Source organism: Nicotiana tabacum, chromosome 18 (genome assembly GCF_000715075.1).
Source record: "Nicotiana tabacum cultivar K326 chromosome 18, ASM71507v2, whole genome shotgun sequence".
NCBI lineage: Eukaryota > Viridiplantae > Streptophyta > Magnoliopsida > Solanales > Solanaceae > Nicotiana > Nicotiana tabacum.
In genome coordinates this window covers 31,863,092-31,878,470 of record NC_134097.1, presented here as the reverse complement: position 1 = coordinate 31,878,470, position 15,379 = coordinate 31,863,092, and the positions used below count along the sequence as shown (strand labels likewise).

General features: G+C 39.5%; 1 long non-coding RNA gene across 1 annotated transcript; it reads right to left on the bottom strand.

Moving 5' to 3' along the window:
• Positions 1-6,477: 6,477 nt before the first annotated feature.
• Positions 6,478-9,682, bottom strand: LOC142172888 (uncharacterized). Its single transcript, XR_012701982.1, has 2 exons — positions 6,859-9,682; positions 6,478-6,708 (listed from the first exon to the last, which is right to left on the bottom strand). It is a non-coding gene; the product is annotated as an uncharacterized LOC142172888 (long non-coding RNA).
• Positions 9,683-15,379: the final 5,697 nt, after the last annotated feature.

The window sequence follows — 15,379 nt, the reverse complement described above, 5'->3', positions numbered from 1 at the left end:
GAAAGCCTGACCCCCGATTGCCTTGATTGTTGTTCCATTCCCCTTGGTTATTGCCACCCTAATAGCCTTGGTTATTTCCACCACTCCAATTTCCTTGATTGTTATTTTGTTCCAATTTCCTTGATTATTTTCACCGCTCCAATTACCTTGGTTGTTAGAATTCCAACTATCTTGATTACCTTGAGGTCGCCATTGTTGTTGATTCAGGCCTTGAGAGTTGTTTCTTTGCCCTTGGAAGTTGTTAATGTATTGCACTTCCTCCTCTTGTTCATTGTAAGATTCATCTTGATCAAACCCATTATCTTCTTGCACATAATTCTCCACACAGTTTTGCACTTGTGGACCTTTTTGCCTTCTCTTGTTTACCATCATACTAACTTCCTCCATTGCATTGACTTGCTTAGGACTTTGCAATTGTTCAATTTGAGCCTTGGCTAATTGATTCATCGTGGTGGTCAACTTGGTAATGGCTTGCCATGATCATGCAATTTTTTATGTAGGTGAATCACGTTCGGATCACCTTGAAGAACATTTGCCCTACTTTTCCATACCGATGAAGTATCCGCCAATTCATCTAAAATCTCACAAACTTTTGCATACAGCGTTGTCATGAAATTTCCACCAGCAAGTTGGTTTACTACGCATCTATTTGTAGTATTGATCCCCCGATAGAAAGTTTGTTAAATCATAGCCTCTGTCATGTCATTGTTTGGGCACTCTTTTACAATTGTTCGGTACCTCTCCCATATTTCATGCAACAGCTCATTGGGTGCTTGTTTGAATGTTAGAATCTCGTCTCTAAGAGTAACCATATGCCCGGGAGAAAAGAACTTAGAAATAAATTTCTCCGCCAATTCATCTCATGTATGGATGGAATGGTTCGACAATCTTTCTAACCAATCCAAGGCTTTCCCCCGTAGAGAGAAAGGTTATAGCCTCAACCTTAAAGCATCCTTGGAGACATTTGTCTATTTTTCTCCTTGAACAAGTGTTTACAAACCCCTTCAAGTGTTTGTATGCATTTTGACTCGGAGCGCTGATGAAGAATCCCCGTTGCTCTAGCAATGTGAGAATTACATTCGTGATTTGAAAGTTGCCCGCCCTAATGCGGGGCGGGACTATGACACTTGCATACCCTTCATTCGGCAACACCTGGTATGGAGCCGCTCTTGGTGGAGGTGGGGGTGGAACTGGGACTTTGTCTTGAGGCACCCGACCTCTTCTATTTGCTTGAGGTTCAAGAGGAACCTCTTTAACTTGGTCGTCCTCAACGTCCACATCCCCCACAGGCATGTTTCTGATTGGATAATTGTCGAATGCCATTGTTTCACCTACAATTGTTTCACAAAAAAGATTAGTAACACAGAAGGAAAAGAAAACAATTCACACACAAAACCAAATATATAGCTAAATTCATTTTTAGCTCCCTGGAAACAACGCCAAAAATTTATCTCGTCCAAGTCACACCTCTATTTGAGGTTATGAAACGGTCGATGCAATAGTAATACCCAATAGAGAGTCGGGGTTGAATCTTATATGGAGCTATAAGAATGGGATTTAGAGGAATATATTATGGTGAATGAGCTTGAACTATCTTAAATTACTCTTTCACAAAGTTGGTTGATTCTAGGTCTAGTTTAAACTAAGATTGCAAGATAAATAATTAAAACTAAGAAATTATTTTTGTTGTTGTTTTAAAATAATGTTAAAGGCCTAGGCTATGACCTTCACCTAGGTGTTTGCCTAACGGGTTATAAACTTTAAATATTATTTTGTTGGTCAAGGTGTATTATAGCTTTCAACACTCAAGTATCCACTCAATACCTCTTGGTAAGAGAGTGATTTTTTCCAATTTGGCTTTTTCAAGTCCAAATGGGTATTGAACAAAACAGTTGATAAAATGCTCAAGTCAAGTTTTACTATCTCTAGGTTCAACCCTTTAATTGGGACTATCAATCTCTTGAGTTTGTCCCAATTTCTTGTTAGCCAAGTTTTCCTAGACTAAGTCTCTCTTTCTCAAGTAGAGACAAAGTCAAATAGGCATGAACTAATGTTTGCAACCATTAATTTTACAATAAAAAGCAAGAATAAGGCTAAATAATAAGCACCCAACCATAAACAAACCATAAATCAAATACCATTAGGTTTACACTCTAGGGTAGGGTTGGGTCACAATCCTAGTGAAAATCGAGCAACTCATAGTGGGTATAGAAGAAAATAAAGAAGAAAGGATAATAAAACTCATATTGAAAGATTAAAATAAAAAAATCCAATGTTAAATCACCAAAATAAGCTAAAGTTGCCTAAAGAAGCAAGAAGAAACGGTTGCAGCACTTTGAATATTCAAAACTTGACCTAATTTTGTGAAATTATTCTATTTATACAAAACTAAAATTTTCGGACAAATGCCCTTTTGGAGGTTCTGCGACTGCACAATTCGATGTGCGGTCCGCACTTTGCTTCAGTCTTGACAGGATTTGAATATGCGGTCGCACAATTCTAAATTGTGGCTGCATCTCTCATGTTCTGCGGTCCACACATTTCTGGGTACGGCCGCATAGGGCTCTTTTGCGGATCGCATATTTCTGGGTGCGGCCACGTAGCCAACTTATGTGGCTACACAATAGTTGTGCGGTCCATACTTCCTTTGAGCATGCAATGAGAACTTTCTGAGCTTCAATTGTTGCTTAGCTTCTGCGGCCGCACATTTCATGTGCGAACCTCACTTTGCACTTAGTATCTGATAGACTTTCCTTCACGTTGTGCAGCCGCAGATGGAAATCTATGGTCCGCACTTTGAGCTTTTGTGCCTAATTTTGTCCTTGAGTTCAGATCACTCCTTCTTGAGTTGGATATCATCTTAGTGGCTCATTTTCCAATACTCCTGCAATTAAGCATATTTTGTCAGTTTTCGGGAATATAATTAAACACTTTTGGACTAAAACAAAAGCTAAAAGGCGCTACTAAGTAGTCAAAATCCCCACTTATCAACGTGGAATCTGCGGTCGCACCCAAAAATGTGTTGACCGCGGATTGGTTTCTCAGAATGTTCGCCCAGGTTAAATAGTGCGGACCGAACTTGTCTCTGATCCCTTCTCATTTTGAATGGTATAAATAGAACAATAGGGCTCGTTTTACTCTTTTCCCACTTTGAACAAACATTGTTGCCCGCTAAGTTTTCTTGGAGATTTTCACTATCCCCGCACACAGCCACCTAGATTACTTACTCAGTGTATTCACTCCATCTAGTATGCTTCAATTTCATAATAATCTTTTTAGTTAGTTTAATTTGTAGATTTTTAGTTCTTTTTAGGCCATTTGTTATTAGAGTTCCATTATGTGCATACGTGGGGTAGATCCAAACTGGGTTAACTTGATACATGCTCTACGGGGACTGGGTTAGTGAAATTTCAAGCTTTTACAATGTTGCCATGCCTATTTGTGCAAGAAATTTAAACAATTCTTAGAATAAAATGTTATCTATCCGTAATTGTTGGAATTCTATGGCCGCACTTAAATTTTTTTTGTAGCAATTCAGTAAGCAAGTGCCTCGGGCTAGTTTTTATATATAAAATTCACAAAACAATATTAAATGTCAGGAGGTCTTATATGGTGAAAGAAATAAAATTTGACACGTACATAATTCCTACTACCAATGTTGAGGGAAGTACTCAACCATGATATCACAGCTTGCACACTAAAGAGACGCCTAAAATGAGGATGTATATGCTCTAGCAGTATACATTTGAGGTCCAGCTGTGCTTTCTGCTGCTTACACAAATAGCCATTTTCCTTTTGCAATATGGTGAACGCTGTCCATATTAAAGTGATGTTACATTCCCTTAGTTGAGATTGTAGTATCATTTCTAATGCCTTTCCATTCCAGCAGTTCAGATCTTCCTTCCAGTGACTGTTGCAATCCATTTAAACCCAGTACGTTGTCCATAGGAATCTTGGCAATGCTGTGAGTATGGCTTCTTGGGAACACCTCTCACAGCATCCTCCTTGTATATCAGTAATGTTATTGCTTTACAGGGGCTCCTTGTCGTGCTGCTCGTGTAACCTGTGCAACCCATTGAAACACACTGCCTCATCCTCCCACATCTATGCATTGTTTGCTTCGTGTATTTGTAATTATCAACACTTTGGTAGTCCAACTCCACTGCTTGGGAATGCCCCATATATGTATATAGAATGAACAAGTTGAAAAATTTAGTGTCCATGTGAAGTTTTTGTTAGTTTCCAGCACTGTCCAACCCCAGTTACGCGTGATGACTATGCATTTTTGCGTCCATATTTTGTGCATATTTCTTGTGTGGAAGCCTGAATTTCCTCTCAATGTATCTTCCCTATATATCCTACTTGTTGTAGGTGTTGAGCTGATCCATTTTGCATCCGTCAAATCTTCCATAGGATCCCATGAACAACACTACCTCGAGCATGAAAAACTGTGTAAATCCCTCAGCCTGCTCCTTGTTTCCTTGGTTGTGCCTATCTTTACCTCACTTTCAATGGAATGAGTACGTTGTACTAATACCACCAGCTAAAAGTTCATTAAAGAATAATGCATTGATACACTAACATCCCCTGCAAGAAGAAAACAATGTTAGTGTAAAAATCATCCTCATACTCTCCTCCAAAGGGATTTGATCAAGGCGATCAGAAGTGTGATCTCCCATTATCTCTTTCTCATTTGGCAGAGCTTCTCCTCCCTTTCTTAATTCCTTGATACTCTCACTCATAGATATGGACATTGCATCTTATCATTATTAACCAACCTTCTAGCTTGTGGATTGAGATCCTCAAAATAGTGGCATTCTATAGGTCCAATATCTAAGGCATAGTTTGCAATATGGTCTGCTAAACTGTTGCCTTCTCTAAGCGTGTGAGTCACTGTCACATTGCACCCGGTCATCATCTCCTTAATCTCCTCCATAGCTACAGAAATAGCCCATGGAGGTCTCCATTCTCCAGTTATTACCTTCTTAAGTAACATAGAGTAAGTGTGCAAATCAATGAGCACATGTCCATTCTTCACACAGAACCTCAATGCTTCTAGTGTTGCTATTGATTCAGCAACTGTATTTGACCCTTCCTGAATCTCCTTACCACAGGCATATACTACATCTCCCTCTTCAGTTTCTCAGTACATAACCAATCGAGCTTCTACCTGGATTGCCCCTACATTCCCCATCTGTTTTAACTTTGATCAATCCTTGGCTTGGATATTCCCATAGCACATTAGTATATTATTTCATCATGTTCAATAAGTCTGGCCAAGTCTAAGCGTCTTTTCAGAAATAGGCATTGCAGCTTTGGGAAGTTAACACTGCCAGCTTAACACGGCCGCAATAATCTACCCAGGGGCGGAGCCACAGTAGAGGGTGGGTTCAAACCCAGTGACTTTTTCCGAGACCCTGTATTTGTATTGAAAAATTTATTGTTTATACATAAATATATCATACCAAACCCAGTAACGAAAGAGGTTTGGGTTCAATGGTAAGAGTTTTGGGTTCGCGTGGAGAGCACGTGGGTTCGAATCCCTTCAAAAGCAGTGTGCTATTTTCTTGTTTTTTACAATTTTTCTTTTTAAGAAAGCAGAAAGTAAACGATGTCGTAATCCCCAGACAACTTCAAAGTCTAAATCACGCTTTGCCTTCCTTTAAACTACTCCATTTATTCTTTTTAGGGAATAAATAAACCATAAGGTTGTCTCTTCTAATCTTCTTAACTCCAAAATCAAAAAAGCTAGGGTTCTGCCTCTGTTGATCGCCGGCGCTGCTACCACAATCAGCCGGAGCCGGACGCCTTCCAACTCTCGCAGTGTATGCTCTTTCTCCCTCAGAAGTTATACCCTATTTTTCTTCTTGAACTTTTATTTTCTGATTTTTTTTTCTTCATGTTTTCCTCTTATATTTTATATTTGACAATTTATACGAAATCTGATTTTTAATCTTTGATTCTAGGATTGCCCACATTTTGAACTTCATTCTCTTTGTCAATTTGTGCTTTGGTTCTATCCAAAATTTCAAACTTGAAGTCTGTCGACGGACAAGGTATGTGGTTGTTGTCCTACTTTCTTGTTTTTAGTTTCTTAGTGAGACTAACTTGCATTCACATGGAGTGGTCTTATGCCCTTATTAAGAAGAAAACATTCATATGTAGTCAGGGGCGGAGCTATAGTAGCTATAGTAGAGCTACTGCAACAGTAGTAGAAAACCCAGTGACTTTTTCCGAGACCCTGAATTTGTAATTCAGAACCCATACACCTTAAATCCTAGCTCCGCCTCTGAATCTACTCCATCACCATTGCCAACTTTTCAGGTATACAATTATATCTTATCCATATTTAGCTAAAGAGGAAACTTTAAACTTTTTCTTTTGTTAGTAATATGATTTTTTGTCCAAGTAAATGGATGAGAATTTTCAGCTTTATGAATAAAAAAGCCTATTATGACATATGGATATCTTCAAGTAAGGAAAATGGAACTCTTCAAGACTGCAGAACAGAGTACTGAAGCATCTAAATGAAATACACCATCATAACAGATCTTCCAGTCATTAATGTTTAGCTTGTAAAAAGATTACAAAAAAAAAAAAAACAATAACTAGCAACACGACCCACGTAGAACTAGTATTCCCTTGTTTCCCACTGCTTGAGAGTCATCAAAGGCCAGCACATTCTCTTAAACAGCCTTCAACCCCCTACTGCAAGGAGAAGGAACTTATATATCATCACTGCTTAAACTGTCAGTATATCATGAGGCAATGTGAAAGAAGAAAGGGGGCACATAAAATAAAGATAGAACCCTTTTAAACTGATTAGCGAGCAATAATTTTAGACGGAATGAGTCTTACCGATGATTATAGATGACGACATTGAGGCAATCATTCCCCATGCTCTCTTGCTCTTCTCCAATTGCTTCGGCGGATTTTGCAGCAGATATACTGCAACCGTGCAACTCTATTGACTTCAACGTACATATTTCGCCAAAGTCTTGAGGGATTTCCTCCAAGTTCATGCATCTTTCCAGAAGTAGGCGTTGGAGCTTTGGGAAGTTAACACTACCAGCTTCCCAGTGCTTCAGATCTGTCCAACTGATTAGTAGGAACTTCATCATTTAATCTCCATACATCTCCATCAAATCCATGGTATTTAATTTTAAGCACTTCGAGGTTTGGCAACATTACAATATTCGCCATGTCTCCCCATGGTAAATAAGTATGACTTAACGTCAACCTCTTCAGAGATGTAGGCAAAGCATACTTACTTGGGATTCGGGAACGTTGTAGCCCGTCGCCCTTAAACTTCAACATTTCAAGTTCTTTTAAACAGGAAAGGCTACTTAGGCGCTCTCCCATCATTTCCATTAGATAATTTCCAATAACTTTTAGCTTCTTAAGATTTGGAATAGCAGAAAACAATTCACAAGTACAGCTGGACAAAGCTAGGCACGAAAGTCCCTCCAGATATTGTAGCTTATTTGATGGAATAGGAAAAGAAAAGAAGTCACCGACATGAAGATGTCGTAGCCAAATTCCCGCAGGTAGAGTTGGAGGTGATAACCCTTCAACTAGGTGACCGAGAATGAACGTCTGCAGATTATAAAGTTCTGACACTGACCCGTGAATATCATCATGACAAGTGAATTGAAGGTATCTGAGTTGTACTAATTTTCTCATCTCTAGTGGGAAAGTTTGAAACGTAACAGTAAGGATAGCCAACACTCTTAGCAGTTTGAAGCGCGTCAAAAGAAGAACTTGTTTATAAGGTGTTTTTAATCCATGGAAGAAGTGCACAGTTTGGGTGAGAACACTGGATGATGACTGTCAGCAATCATCCTGATGTGTGTATGAATGGAAGCTGTAGCGACAAACACGAAGCTTTTTTGCCCAAGACTTGGTGGCTTCTTAATTCTATTAACCTGTAGGAACTTCTCCTTCTTAGCTTTTCTTAAAATCAAGTCACGAATCAGATCATGGACACCACATGTTTTCACCTCGCCATCAAATCTCTGCTTTCTAACCATTATCAGATTCCTACTAACAAGATCTTCCAAACAATCTTTTCCCACAAATTCTTCCGATAGAAAACCCTCAGAAACCCATAAGTTGATCAATATCTCAATGTTAACCTCACTATCTTCTGGGAAAACTCCCATATAAAGGAAACATGGTTTAAGATGTTTAGGTAAGTAATTGTAACTCAGAGCAAGCACTCCTAGACATATATCTGATTCATGAGCAACAACTTTACTTACACTTTTGGCAACACGTTCCCAACTTTCTCGTGTTCTAGCAATTTTAGAGAGATGCCCCGCAACCACTAGAAGAGCTAAAGGTACTCTTGGCATTTTTGTGCTATTTGCTTACCGATATCCTTTAGTTCAGTAGGACAAACCTCATGTTCTACCCCAAACACCTTCTCATGAAGTAACTTCCAACTTTGATCTAAATTCAAGAGGCTTATCTCATGAGGAAAGCTGTCAGGATCAGCATGAATTAGGGGTGGGCATCGGTCAGTTCGGTTATGAATATTATCGATTTAGCATATCGGTTATCGGTTTACAAATTTGATAACCGATAACCGAACCGATAAGATATCGTATATCGGTTAATCGATTATCGATCATTATCAGTTCGGTTATCGGTTTACCCGATAAGATAACTCAATCTAGAGTTAAAGTAAAAAAGAAAAGACAATTCACTGGAGTTAAGCAAAAAAAAAAGAAGAATTCGCATATAGTATACTAAAGACTTACGCTAGGAGTAACTAGTAAGGTCTATGAAGAATGAAGATGAAGCAACTGAAGAGTGGGGTTGAGAAAGAACAGGAGAGAATGAAAGCCCTAGCATTTGTATATACTTAAGGATAAAGTCGTATTTTATTAATTCTTATTGGGTTATCGGTTAACCCATTAACAAAATTGACAAACCGAGGCCCGAACCGATAACCCAATAATAAGAAAATTCTAAACCGTTACGGAACCGTTAGCCCAATAACCCGATACCGATAACCCATTAAACAATTAACGGTCCGGTTTATCGGTTTTACCCGATATATGCCCAGCCCTAGCATGAATAGCCAGATCTTTAAGCCTACTAGTCAAAATAACTCGACTACCATTGTTGCCATCTGGAAAAGTTCTTGTCATAAGATCCCAGACATCATTACTCCAAATATCATCCATTACAATAAGATACCTCCGACCCTTTAACTGTTTGTATATCATATCCATCAATTGATCATCAGTCACTTTTTTTATATCATTTGTAGGACTAGAAAGAACGCCTAGCAACAAGTCTCTAATTTGGTATTCTTGAGATACTGTGACCCAAACATAGATGTCAAAGCGATGCCTGATTTCTGGATCATCAAATACTTTTTTGGCAAGGGTGGTTTTTCCTATCATCCATTACAATAAGATCCCAGACATCATTACTCCAAATATCATCCATTACAATAAGATACCTCCGACCCTTTAACTGTTTGTATATCATATCCATCAATTGATCATCAGTCACTTTTTTTATATCATTTGTAGGACTAGAAAGAACGCCTAGCAACAAGTCTCTAATTTGGTATTCTTGAGATACTGTGACCCAAACATAGATGTCAAAGCGATGCCTGATTTCTGGATCATCAAATACTTTTTTGGCAAGGGTGGTTTTTCCTATCATCCATTACAATAAGATCCTAAAATGGGGATAATCTCTAGAGTAGACATTGGCCCTTGTAGTCTTTTGATGATTCGTATGAGGTCATCTTCAAGACCGACGATGATATTTTCTGGATTGAGTTTTGCAACATATGTAGATGAATGACCAGGAAAGGAAGCACCTGTTTGCAAATCCTCACAATAGCCTTGAACTTCACTTGTAGCAAAACCACTTTGCGTCACGTTCCTCTTCAGAGCATCTATTTTTTCTACTAGTGGAGACAAGGTTTTGAGTAATGCCTTTCTTTCCATTGTTTCATTAATCTTTAGTTCAATCACATCTTCTACTTCATTCACTACACTTTTAATCTCTCTCTCCAACTCTTCATCCTTTTCAGAGTGCTGACTTCTCTTCTTAAGAAAGTCTTGGAAATATTCAAGACTAGAAAGGAGAGAATCCACTATTATTCTTGTTTCGTCACTTATCCATGGTGGATTTAGTTGCACGAGTTGCTCCAGAGTTTGTAGGAGAGAAATCACAGCAAGATAAGCCATCCCTATGTAATTGGTTTTCTAGATAAATAAATAAAAAATAAAAAAACATCAGTACAGAGAACAGGGAAAGAAAGAGTTAATGAAGAGTTCTAAGCCTCATCAAATTCTTACCTACATTTAGCTGGAAAGAAACAGTTGAACTCTTTTGTAGATTGCAAACAAGCCCTTCAAAAAATCAAAATCAACGCTGCTGCAGATTGTTATTAATGTTGGGAATAAACCCTTTACCAAAATAATATTCACGGTAATAAAGCGGAATAATAATGTAGCACCGAGATACGGTAATTAACAAGAATAAAAGAGTAACAATGACACCAAGATTTTTACGTGGAAAACCCTTCTGAATAAGGGAAAAAAACCACGACCCCGAGAGGAGCAACTGATATCACTATAGTAAGGAATTTTACACTTTGTAGGTCGGAGGTAAATACTCCAAAGACCACTACAACACTCAAAAGAAATAACCCTCTTTTGATATTCCCACCTCACTACAATATCGCTCACTCTCTATTTTCCTCACAGACTATTTTCTTATATCTTGTCTGTGAAACCTCACTCTTTCTTTCTCTCTTTGTTGGTGTGAAGAAATGAGAGTTGAAGCTCTCCTTTTATAGCCAAAGCTTCACCCTCTAAAGCCTACAATATTTGACAATTTACACACATTTTTCACAATTCAACAAAGTTGGCTACCAAACCAAAGAAATTCAACAAGGTTGGCTACCAACCAAACCAAGTCAACAAGGTTGGCTACCAAACCAAAGAAAACTCTTATTAGGCACATGCCTAATACTTCTTCAATGAGATGGACATCATCAATCTCCCCTCCAGTCTCATTCATCCAGAGGAGGTAGCACTGTCTTCTAGTTTGAATGCATGCCGACAAGTTCTTTGCATAGCTCGAACTTGTTCCTTGGTACCACCTTGGTCAGCATATCTGCGGGATTCTCATTTGTAGAAATCTTCAAGACTTTTAGAGATTCATCATCTACCATTTCTCGAATCCAATGATATCTCACATCAATGTGTTTGGTCCTTGCATGGTACATAGAGTTCTTGCTAAGGTCTATTGCACTTTGACTGTCACAATAGACGACATACTCTTTCTGATGCAATCCAAGCTCTTGAAGGAATCGCTTGAGCCATATCATCTCCTTGCCAGTTTCTGTAGCAGCAATGTACTCTGCTTCAGTTGTTGAAAGTGCAACGCACTTTTGCAACTTAGACTACCATGATATAGCTCCCCCTGAAAATGTAAACAAATATCCAGTACTGGATTTTCTGTTGTCAATGTCACCTGCCATATCAGCATCTGTATAGCCCTTCAAGATTGGATCAGATCCTCCAAAGCACAAACAATCTCCCGTGGTACCTCTCAGGTACCTGAGTATCCACTTGACTGCTTCCCAATGTTCCTTTCCAGGATTTTCAAGAAACCTGCTGACAACACCAACTGCGTGAGCAATATCAGGTCTAGTACATACCATTGCATACATCAAGCTTCCGACTGCTGAAGAATAAGGAACTTTAGCCATGTTCCCTTTCTCTTCCACTGTTGTAGGACACATCTTTTTACTCAACTTTAGATGACCAGCAAGAGGTGTGCTGACTGGCTTAGCATTCTTCATGTTGAAGCGTTCTAGTACACGTTCAATGTACTTCTCCTGAGATAGCCACAACTTTCTACTTGTTCTCTCTCGAACTATCTTCATCCCTAGAATTTGTTGTGCTGGGCCCAAGTCCTTCATATCAAATGACTTGGACAGATCTCCTTTCAACTTTGCTATCAACCCCTTGTCTTTTCCTACAATTAGCATGTCATCCACATACAACAACAATATAATAAAGTTATTCTCAGAAAATCTTTTGAAGTATACACATGGATCAGAATAGGTCTTTAGGTATGTTTGACTTTTCATGAATGAATCAAACTTCATGTACCACTGCCTTGGTGCCTGCTTCAATCCATAAAGACTCTTATTCAATTTGCACACCATGTGTTTCTTTCCAGCTACTTCAAATCCTTCTGGTTGCTCCATATAAATCTCCTCTTCCAAATCTCCATGAAGAAATGCAGTTTTCACATCCAACTGCTCCACTTCAAGATCTAGGCTAGCTGCTAAGCTCAAAATTGTTCGAATAGAAGTCATTTTAACAACGGGGGAGAAAATTTCGTCAAAATCAATACCTTTCTTCTGTTCGAAGCCTTTAACCACCAATCGAGCTTTGTATCTGACCAGCTTGCCATCTCCATCTTTCTTGAGTTTAAAGACCCATTTGCATTTGAGTGGTCTTTTACCCTTTGGAAGTTCAACCAGCTTGTATGTGCCATTTTTCTGGAGAGATTCCATCTCTTCTTGCATAGCTTTCATCCACTGGTTCTTTTCTGGATGGGACAACACCTCCTTAAGACTTTCTGGCTCCCCCTCATCACTGATGAGGACATACTCTGTGGAAGGGTACCTGCGTGACTCTACCCTTGGCCTCTCTGATCTCCTCAGAGGTTGATGTTGTTCTTCTCCCTGAGTGGGGTGCTCCACTTCCTCGACACCTTCATCAAGTTGCTCCCCCTGCTCAATAACCTCACCAGGTTGCTCCACCTGCTCGGCAACCTCGTCGGTTGTACTTTCTGCACTTGTGGGATTGTTAGAAGTAGAAGGAATAGTAACAAAGTTAGGAATTATACCATTTTTCGCCTTTTCTAACATATCAGCAGCAGTTCCAACTTCACTTTCTCGGAAGACTACATCTCTGCTTCTGATGACCTTCTTCTTTACAGGATCCCACAGTCTGTACCCGAACTCTTCATCTCCATATCCGATAAATATGCAGGGAACAGATTTATCATCCAACTTTGTTCTCTGCTCTTTTGGTACATGTGCAAAAGCTCTGCAACCGAATACCTTCAGATGCGAGTAGGACACCTCCTTGTTGGTCCAAACTCTCTCTGGGATTTCAAATGCCAACGGAACTGATGGACTCCTATTGATCAGGTAACAGGCTGTCTGAACTGCTTCACCCCAGAATGACTTAGGCAGTTTAGCCATTCTGAGCATGCTTCTCACCTTCTCCACAATGGTGCGGTTCATCCTCTCGGCTACGCCATTGTGCTGTGGGGTTCCAGGAACTGTCTTTTCATGTCTGATCCCATGACTTGAACAATACTCTTCAAATTCCCTTGAAGTGTACTCACCTCCATTGTCACTTCGGAGGCGCTTTAGCTTTCGACCCGTCTCCCTTTCTACTAGAGCATGAAATTTCTTTGGCATAAGAAATGAGTGATTTCTTGGCAAGAATCTGCAATCCCTTCTTGCTCATATGACCCATTCTTTTGTGCCATAAATCTACAGAAATTTCATCTTGTGCCGCGTTCAATTCACCTTGGCATATTTCTGCATTTGTCCTGTACAACGTGCCACGAGCAACTCCCTTTGCAATCACCAATGATCCCTTAGTGAGTCTCCACTTTTGATTTGCAAAATAACTCTCGTATCCATCTCGGTCTAAAGCAATTCCCGAGATCAAGTTCATCCGCAAATCAGGTACATGCCGCACATCCTTTAGAACCAATGTGCATCCGACATTTGTCTTGATACAAATGTCACCAATCCCCGCAATCTTTGAGTAACTTGTGTTACCCATTTTCACTGTGCCGAAATCACCTGCTACATATCTGCAAAAAAGATCTCTTACCGGTGTGGCATGGTAAGATGCCGCTGTGTTAACCACCCATTCTGACTCTGGACCTGACAGGTGCATGCATTCCTCTTCCTCATTTATAAAGAGGACAACATTATCATTATTTTGCACCATGGCGGCTGTGTTGTCGTCATTCTTCTGGCCACTGGTTTCACCTTTGCCCTTCTTTGGATTTGGGCAATCTCTTTTGAAGTGACCTGGTTGATCACAGTTGTAGCAATTTCTGGCTCTTGATTTGGATCGGTTCTTTGACTTCCCACGAGCTCCGGATCTACCATAGTTGTTCGAACTCCTTTGATAACTCCTGCCTCTACCTTGTGTGATGAGAGCATGTCCTTGATTTTCAGGCTTCTTTCTCATCTTCTCATTGAGTAGAAGAGCCGATGTGACATCTTTCAACTCAATAGTAGTCTTACCGTGCAAGATGGTTGTTGCCAAGTTATCGTACGAAGATGGCAACGAGTTCAATAGCAAGATGGCTTTATCTTCTTCCTCGATTTTCACTCCGAGGTTGGCAAGCTGTGTGATTAGTCCGTTAAACACATTTAAATGTGACAAAAAATTCGTACCTTCACTCATGTGTAGGGCGTATAACTGCTTCTTCAGGTACAATTTATTTGTCAGCGTTTTGGACATGTATAGGCTTTCCAGCCTTGTCCAAATTCCACGTGCAGTGTCTTCATCAATGATGTTATTTACCACATCATCTGATAAGTGCAACCTGATTGCACTAGCAGCTCTTTCATCCAAGTCAGCCCAATCCTCAGCTTTCATGGTATCAGGCTTTTTGGAATCAACATCTAGAACCTTGTGTAATCCTTGTTGGATGAGCAGATCTCTCATCCTTCTTTGCCATGTTGAGAAACCGTTATCTCCGTTGAATTTTGCTACCTCGTACTTTACTCCGGACATTTTTATTTTTCACCAAGTATAGTACTACCGACAGTGAATAGTATTTCAGTGAACGAGCAGAACCTGTGCTCTGATACCAGTTGTTGGGAATAAACCCCTTACCAAAATAATATTCACGGTAATAAAGCGGAATAATAATGTAGCACCGAGATACGGTAATTAACAAGAATAAAAGAGTAACAATGACACCAAGATTTTTACGTGGAAAACCCTTCTGAATAAGGGAAAAAAACCACGACCCCGAGAGGAGCAACTGATATCACTATAGTAAGGAATTTTACACTTTGTAGGTCGGAGGTAAATACTCCAAAGACCACTACAACACTCAAAAGAAATAACCCTCTTTTGATATTCCCACCTCACTACAATATCGCTCACTCTCTATTTTCCTCACAGACTATTTTCTTATACCTTGTCTGTGAAACCTCACTCTTTCTTTCTCTCTTTGTTGGTGTGAAGAAATGAGAGTTGAAGCTCTCCTTTTATAGCCAAAGCTTCACCCTCTAAAGCCTACAATATTTGACAATTTACACACATTTTTCACAATTCAACAAAGT